Source organism: Suncus etruscus, chromosome 1, assembly GCF_024139225.1.
Source record: "Suncus etruscus isolate mSunEtr1 chromosome 1, mSunEtr1.pri.cur, whole genome shotgun sequence".
Classification (NCBI taxonomy): Eukaryota; Metazoa; Chordata; class Mammalia; order Eulipotyphla; family Soricidae; genus Suncus; species Suncus etruscus.
In genome coordinates, this window is record NC_064848.1 from 74774333 (window position 1) to 74781785 (window position 7453).

Below are 7453 nucleotides of genomic sequence, written 5' to 3' on the forward strand. Positions count from 1 at the left end.
GGCATTATTACTTGCAATATTTAGTAAACAGCATGATCCTCATGTTTGCATGAATATTTCTGTCTAATGGAGATAACATGGAGTTGCTCTGGTAGATAGTGACCTTGGTAGGTTTGAGTTACTGCTAAATTATATTTGAAAGGGGCTTCTGACCAAAGTTTCAGATCTTTATAATGGAGAGTACAGGATCTTTATTATCTTGAAACAATAAAAATCGTCTCTATAAGGAAATGCTGCTGTCTTATTATGCTATACATACACACATACATATGTAAATATATATATATATACACGTGCTGAAAATAAAACCTCTGAAAAAATGGTCTGTATCAAAAATGTTCATAAGTTAGACAGGAAAGTAGAGAAACCAACAGAGAACTCTCTTCCAACAATAAAAGAAATATAATAATTGATATTATGTGAGCTGCTTTATCTTTCAAACTCCCAATGACAGATCAAAATGCATTCCAAGAGCACTGTGATAAAAGGGTTAAATACATGTTTTCTGATATTTGTAAAAAAAAAATTCTGCTATTTACAAATAGCTCTAAATTTTTTTTTCTTAGAATGACTTTTTTGTCCTGTCCTAAGAAAATAGGTCAGTGCCATGTGTGAGCAGAAAACCTTCACATATTTTATTTAACAGCAGTTGTTGTTATAATAGAGAACATAAAATTAGACCATAATTATTAACTATATATCTTAAATAGTATATTGTATTTATTTTAATGATCAAGTTGATAAGCTATTTTATCAACCTTTTTAATATAGCAAATGATTTACTTGTTTTTAGTTTTTGTTTTTATTTATGGAAAAAGTTTTAATTAAAGTGACAACGATTAAAAATTGCACAATATCTATCTCCTTATTTTTTTATTCCTTAGTGAAGATTTCCAGTAGAATTAATTATTTGTTCCATAACTTAAACAAATATTTTCCCACATAATTCATGGACATGTTTCATTCTATTTCTCTCATTTAAAACTCTTCTTTCCTTGTAGCTTTTACATGAGACTATTCATTTAAACTTATTTTAGCATTCTATACTTCTAATTAAACACCAATGACTAAATTTACTTTTAATTATAATATATTCAAACATTTATATTTCTTTTAGAGGGATATTATTTTATATCTACTAATGAAAAGACTGTTTCATGTAATAGAAAATACTTTTATAGGCCAACGCCTCGCCCTCGGCCTTGGCCTCGAGGCGGGCAGGTGGGAGTGGGCAGGTGTAGGACCCATCGGGTGGGTGGGTGGCCGATGTGACAGGTCAGGGACCTCCAGCCCCTTCTGAAGCCCCTCCGTGAGTCCGCGGTATTTTCCTTATATGATCTGGTCCCACTGTGGGCTGGAGAAGATTAGGAGGACACGTCTGGCCGAGAGGGGCGCAGGGCAGGGCGCCAGGCTAGCCTGAGGGCCTCTGCGCCCGGGTCTATGATGACGAGCTCACTGCGCAATCTGAGTTCTATCTTGGGAACCCGGTTATGGGGCTCTGAGAACGGGCTGACCGAAGGAAAACAAAAAAAGAAAGAAAATACTGTTTTATGTAATAGTATGAGCCAAAGACTAACTAGATAAGACAATAAAACTACTATAAAGAACATGAGGTCAACATCTGCTTTTTGGCAACTGTAAATAATAGAATATCATGGCAACATTGTTTAAACAAAGTTAACTATAAAATGAACATGAATGAAAATCTAGAGATGACAATTGAAAAAAATATTTAACTGTTAGAATAATTAATAACTTTAAAAAGGTTATATTCTACTGGAGAGGTAGCACAGTGGGCCTTCGCATGCAGCTGACCCAGATGGATGTGGATTCGTTCCCTCGGCATCCTGTATGGTCCCTGAGCTGAAGTGATTTCTGAACGCAGAGGTAGGTGTAACTCCTGAGGCACCACTGGGTGTGATCCAGAAACCCAAATAAAATAAATTAAAAGGTTATATTATTAATTTTTTTTGAAAACTCAATTCAACAATATATTAAAAAAAACTATACATATATTTTATTCCAGGAATCACTAGGATGATTCAGGCCAAATAACCTCAATTAGTGTGATACACCACATCTACAAACTGAAAGAAAAAGTGTAGAATTGTCTCAAGAGATACAGAATAAGGAGTGTAACAAGATTTTATTTGGAGCTATAAAGGAACCCAAGTAGTCATAAATTTTTTTGAAAAAGAAAAGTGTTTATATTTTCCTCTACTTTGGCTTTTAAATATACAAGATGATAGCAATCAACATATACATTTTTTGTGAATAAGATTCAGCATACATATGTACAGAATTGAGAAACGCTCAAAAAAACTCAAACATACAGTAGCAACTTATTTATGACATAGGAGCTACGATCCTACCACTTAGCAATAAGAAAATGGGTAAGCAACATTGAATAAACTGAAATTGGAGCACTCTTACACTATATATAAAATTAATTCAAAATGCTTAAATTAAATATTCAAATAAATATGTGGGAAAAAAGATAGATGAGCCAGTCTGATGTCACTGTGGCTACAGCTATGAATTCTAGGTAAATAAACCCAATATAAAATATTTATATCAACTAAAATATCTCCAGGATTGCAGAACAAATCATTGTGACAATTAGAATGTAAGCTGTTAAATAAGAGATGTATTAAAAATAAATCAGACTGGGATTAATATGCAAGACTTATAAAGAATTTACATAACTAAACAAATAATGCAATTAAAATGGATAGATAATAAAAACATTTTCTCACATAATTCTGGCAGGTAAACCAAAAGGGTAAATGTGTTAACATCTATATTTATTTGGTAAATAAAAAAAAAGACAAAAATGAGATATTACCTTACACTTGTGAGAAGAGCTATAATCTAAACGATAATTAGCAGAAAAATTTAGAAATGATGTTTAGAAAAGGGAATACTTGCATTATGTTGGTGGGAATATGAATTGTTCCATGACTGTGAAAAACAGTATGATTTCTCAGAGAATTATGAACAAAAACATCACTTAATAAGTTATTCTACTGCTATATATTTATTAAAAATATAGAAACATCAAACACTCAAAGTTATAAATTTATTACAGCAGATTTCACAGAGCCAAACTTGGAAACAAGCTCCTATCTATAGATGAATGTATAGTGAAGGTACGGATTTGGGTGTATATATTATATATATAACATGTAATAGAACCTAAACTTTTATTAAATATTGCAATTAACTTGTCTGCCTTCTTTACCCCCATTTTTAAATTATAATGTTTTTCCTTTCTGTAAAATAGCATCTTTGTTTCAGAAATGCTTAAAATCATCTGTTTACTAAATGATTAGAAAGAATTATTTACAGAAAAATATACATATGAGAATCAAATGGGTATCTTATCAGACCATATGCAGTAAAGTTTTAAAAATTATATATTTTACGGTATAAGGAATGAATTTATCCAACGAATATTGTTTATGTGTCTTTTATGTGAGTATTTTAACATACATGATTTATAATATTAATACATTATATGTTCTAATTCAAGAAATTATGACAAAATAACACTATAAAAACAATGAGGAATTACTTTAAAAATTTAACATCTTGTAGTAAAGTAAATAATATGAGACACCAAGCCATTTAAAAGTCATATAAAACTAGATTTTATCTAATTGCAGAATTCATCAACTGCATATTGGTAGGCACTTATATATCTGCGAGCCTACACTTACTTAATTGAAAAATAAAACCCACATTGTGCCCTAGAGTGCTATCTAGAAAAATATACAACATCAAATAATCGACTTTAACCTTCATTATTTTTGTTGGTAATCCAACATTTATTTCCCTAATGACCATGAAACTTTGAGCAGACTGAACATCCTTTCTATAATAATACAAAATTTTAAAATTTAAACAGCAATGTAATGTAATAAGAATGTAAAAACAATCTTGACAGGAAAAAGTTGACTGGTATTAGAACAATTTTTCATTAATAGGAAAATAATTGGCTAATAAAGACAGCAAGAGATGGGGCTTGAGGCAATAGTACAGCAACTGAAGGATGTCTGCCTTGAATGTGCCTGTCGATCTCCAGCATCCCATATAGTCCCTGAGTTTGCCAGGAGTGATTTCTGAACAGAGAGAGAGAGAGAGAGAGAGAGAGAGAGAGAGAGAGAGAGAGAGAGAGAGAGAGAGAGAGAGAGACAGACAGACAGACAGACAGAGAGACAGAGACAGAGAGAGAGAGACAGAGACAGAGACAGACAGACAGACAGACAGATACACAGAGACAGAGACACAGAGACAGACAGATAAATAATAATTCTTAGTTTAATGTACATCTATTTCTCTCTTTAATCTAAATATTTTATTGATTACTGTCTTTCATTGTAGTGATTTGAATCTTCACCTGGCTAACATTATTTCATTGTATATTTTTATTGAATTCTTTACATTCTAAATCTCAATTTTCTCATTTAAAGCTCAATGTAACTTCTTTTTATGGTTTTTGTGAGTTCATATATCTGTATTTCTTTTAATTTTGTAATAGTATTTTTTCAATAACTATTTCTAGTTTCTCCTACATCAATCTTGCCTGCTTTTCTGAAATTTTCTCTGCCTCAATTTTTTAATTGTATAGCTAGTTTTTAAATTCTAATAATGAGATAAGTCTTCCATGTCATTGAAGTTAATTCTAGAGAGTTTTATGCTCATGGTGCCATATCCCTTGAGGTTTCAGGTTTCTATAAACTATATGTTTTGTGGTTTCCCATTTTGCAACTTTTTTTGGAACGGGGGTCACAGGGGTTACTCCTGGCTCTGTGCTCAGAACTCGCTCCTGGCAGGCTCACGGGACTATATGGGATGTGGGGATTTGAACCAGAACCATACTTGTTGGCAAGTATACATGTGCAAGGCAAATGCCTTACCACTTTGCTATTGCTCTGGCACCTCCACTTTGTAACTTTTTTTAATTTCCGGAATCTATCTGATTGATGAATTAGAGAGTTGAACAGCTTTCAATGTTTCAGTATGATATCTATTGATTGGGTTTTTATTTGGTTTGACTAAACTATTATATTTAGAAACTGAGGTTTTGTATCTCAGTTACTTTGTCTGCACAGTGGGGAGAGGAATGGACAGATTGACAACGAGTGGCATAGAGCACAGTGAGTATTTTCAAGAGAACTTTCTCTGTTTCTCCTTAACAGTGTTCAACTTTTAATGAAGCAACACCCCAGTTTCTCTAATATGAACTTCCTGGATCTGGTACGTTTTTCTCAGTATTTCACACTGTTTTACTGTCCTCTTCCCAGGGACCATAGCTGGTTTGGCAATCCTGCCATCTGTGTCCTCTACAACAGACAACAGTCTCCTATGTCTCTTTCTATGTTCTGTTTAAATTGTTTGTTTCGTTGGTTTTGGGCCACAACCAGCGGTGCTCAGGGGTTACTCCTGGCTCTGTGCTCAGAAATTGCTCCTGGCAGGCACGGGGGAACATATGGGATGCTGGGATTTGAACCACAGTTGGTCCTGGGTCAGCTTCTTGCAAGGCAAAAGTCCCACCACTGTGCTATTTCTCTGGCCCATTAAATTTTAGCCATTTTCACTTTCTCTTTATAAAAAGTCTGTAAAAAATAATTGAGATACAAGTCACACAAACAGGCAACTATCTCAGTGTCCAGTTCTCTCCAACTACTTATTTATTCCTGTTTGGAGCAAGGCAAAGAGACTCTTCCTGTCCTCTCTCTTGGTCCTGGATTTTTCTGCATTTTGCCTCCCATCTCTAGACCATTAATTAGATTAGATTAAGTTGATAATTTTCTATTATCTTAGGGTATAATTGTAAATCTCTTGTTTCTCTCAGTTGTCCATTATTCACTGCCAATATTTGTCTCCTTCCTTTCATGCCAGGAAACACAACACCATTTTATCACAGTCAGTGGCAATGTATCTGACATTTGGAAATTTCTGAGGTGAAAAATGTTAATACCAAGAAATATACTTCAAAATATCTGCTGGTGTCTTTCACTGTTTGCTATCTGGAAAAAAGCAAACTCCCCTTCTCTTTTATTTTGCATTTTCCAAATCAATGTATGGCAAAGGTTACATATCTCATTTAGAAACCATGTTATTTTCTTTTTTTTTTCCTATTCCACTATTCTTATTTTATATTTTATTTAAACACCTTGATTACATACATGATTGTGTTTGGGTTTCAGTCATGTAAACACCACCCATCACCAGTGCAACATTCTCACTCATAACCAATGTCCCAAATCTCCCTCCTCTGCACCCGACCCCCGCCTGTACTCTAGACAGGCTTTCTATTTCCCTCATACATTCTCATTATTAGGACAGTTCAAAATGTAGTTATTTCTCTAACTAAACTCATTCTTGTTTGTGGTGAGCTTCATGAGGTGAGCTGGAACTTCCAGCTCTTTTCTCTTTTGTGTCTGAAAATTATTATTGCAAGAATATCTTACATTTTTCTTAAAAACCATAGATGAGTGAGACCATTCGGCGTTTTTCTATCTCTCTCTGACTTATTTCACTCAGCATAATAGAGTCCATGTACATCATCCATGTATAGTAAAATTTAATGACTTCATCTCTCCTGACAGCTGCATAATATTCCATTGTGTATATGTACCACAGTTTCTTTACCATTTATCTGTTGAAGCATATCATGGTTTTTCCAGAGTCTTGCTATGGTAAATAGTGCTGTAATGAATATAGGTGTAAGGAAGGGATTTTTGTATTGTATTTTGTGTTCCTAGGGTATATTCCTAGGAGTGGTATAGCTGGATCGTATGGGAGCTCAATTTCCAGTTTTTGGAGGAATCTCCATATTGCTTTCCATAAAGGTTGAACTAGGCTGCATACCATACCAACCAGCAGTGGATAAGAGTTCCTTTCTCTCCACATCCCTGCCAACACTGTTTGCTCTCATTCTTTGTGATGTGTACCAATATCTGTGGTGTGAGGTGGTACCTCATAATTGTTTTGATTTGCATCTCCCTGATGATTAATGATATGGAACATTTTTTTCTTGTGTCTTTTGGCCATTTGTATTTCTACTTTGTCAAAGTGTCTGTCCATTTCTTCTCCCCATTTTTTGATGGGATTAGATTTTTTTTTCTTGTAAAGTTGTCAGTGCCTTGTATATTTTGGAGATTAGCCCCTTATCTGATGGGTATTGGGTGAATAGTTTCTTCCACTCAGTGGGTGGCTCTTGTATCCTGGGCACTATTTCCTTTGAGGTGCAGAAGCTTCTCAGCTTAATATATTCCCATCTGTTAATCTCTGCTTTCACTTGCTTGGAGAGTGCAGTTTCTTCCTTGAATATGCCTGAGTCTCAATATCCTGGAGGGTTTTGCCTATGTGTTGTTCTATACATATTATGGTTTCGGGTATAATATCGAGGTCTTTAATCCATTTGAATTTTACCTTTGTACATAAT

The 7453-nt window shown here is 34.1% G+C and overlaps 1 non-coding gene across 1 annotated transcript; it reads left to right on the top strand.

Annotated features, from left to right (window-relative positions):
• The first annotated feature begins 1434 nt into the window (after positions 1-1434).
• On the top strand, positions 1435-1516 carry LOC126030538 (small Cajal body-specific RNA 18). The gene has a single exon (XR_007503133.1). It is a non-coding gene; the product is annotated as a small Cajal body-specific RNA 18 (non-coding RNA).
• Positions 1517-7453: the final 5937 nt, after the last annotated feature.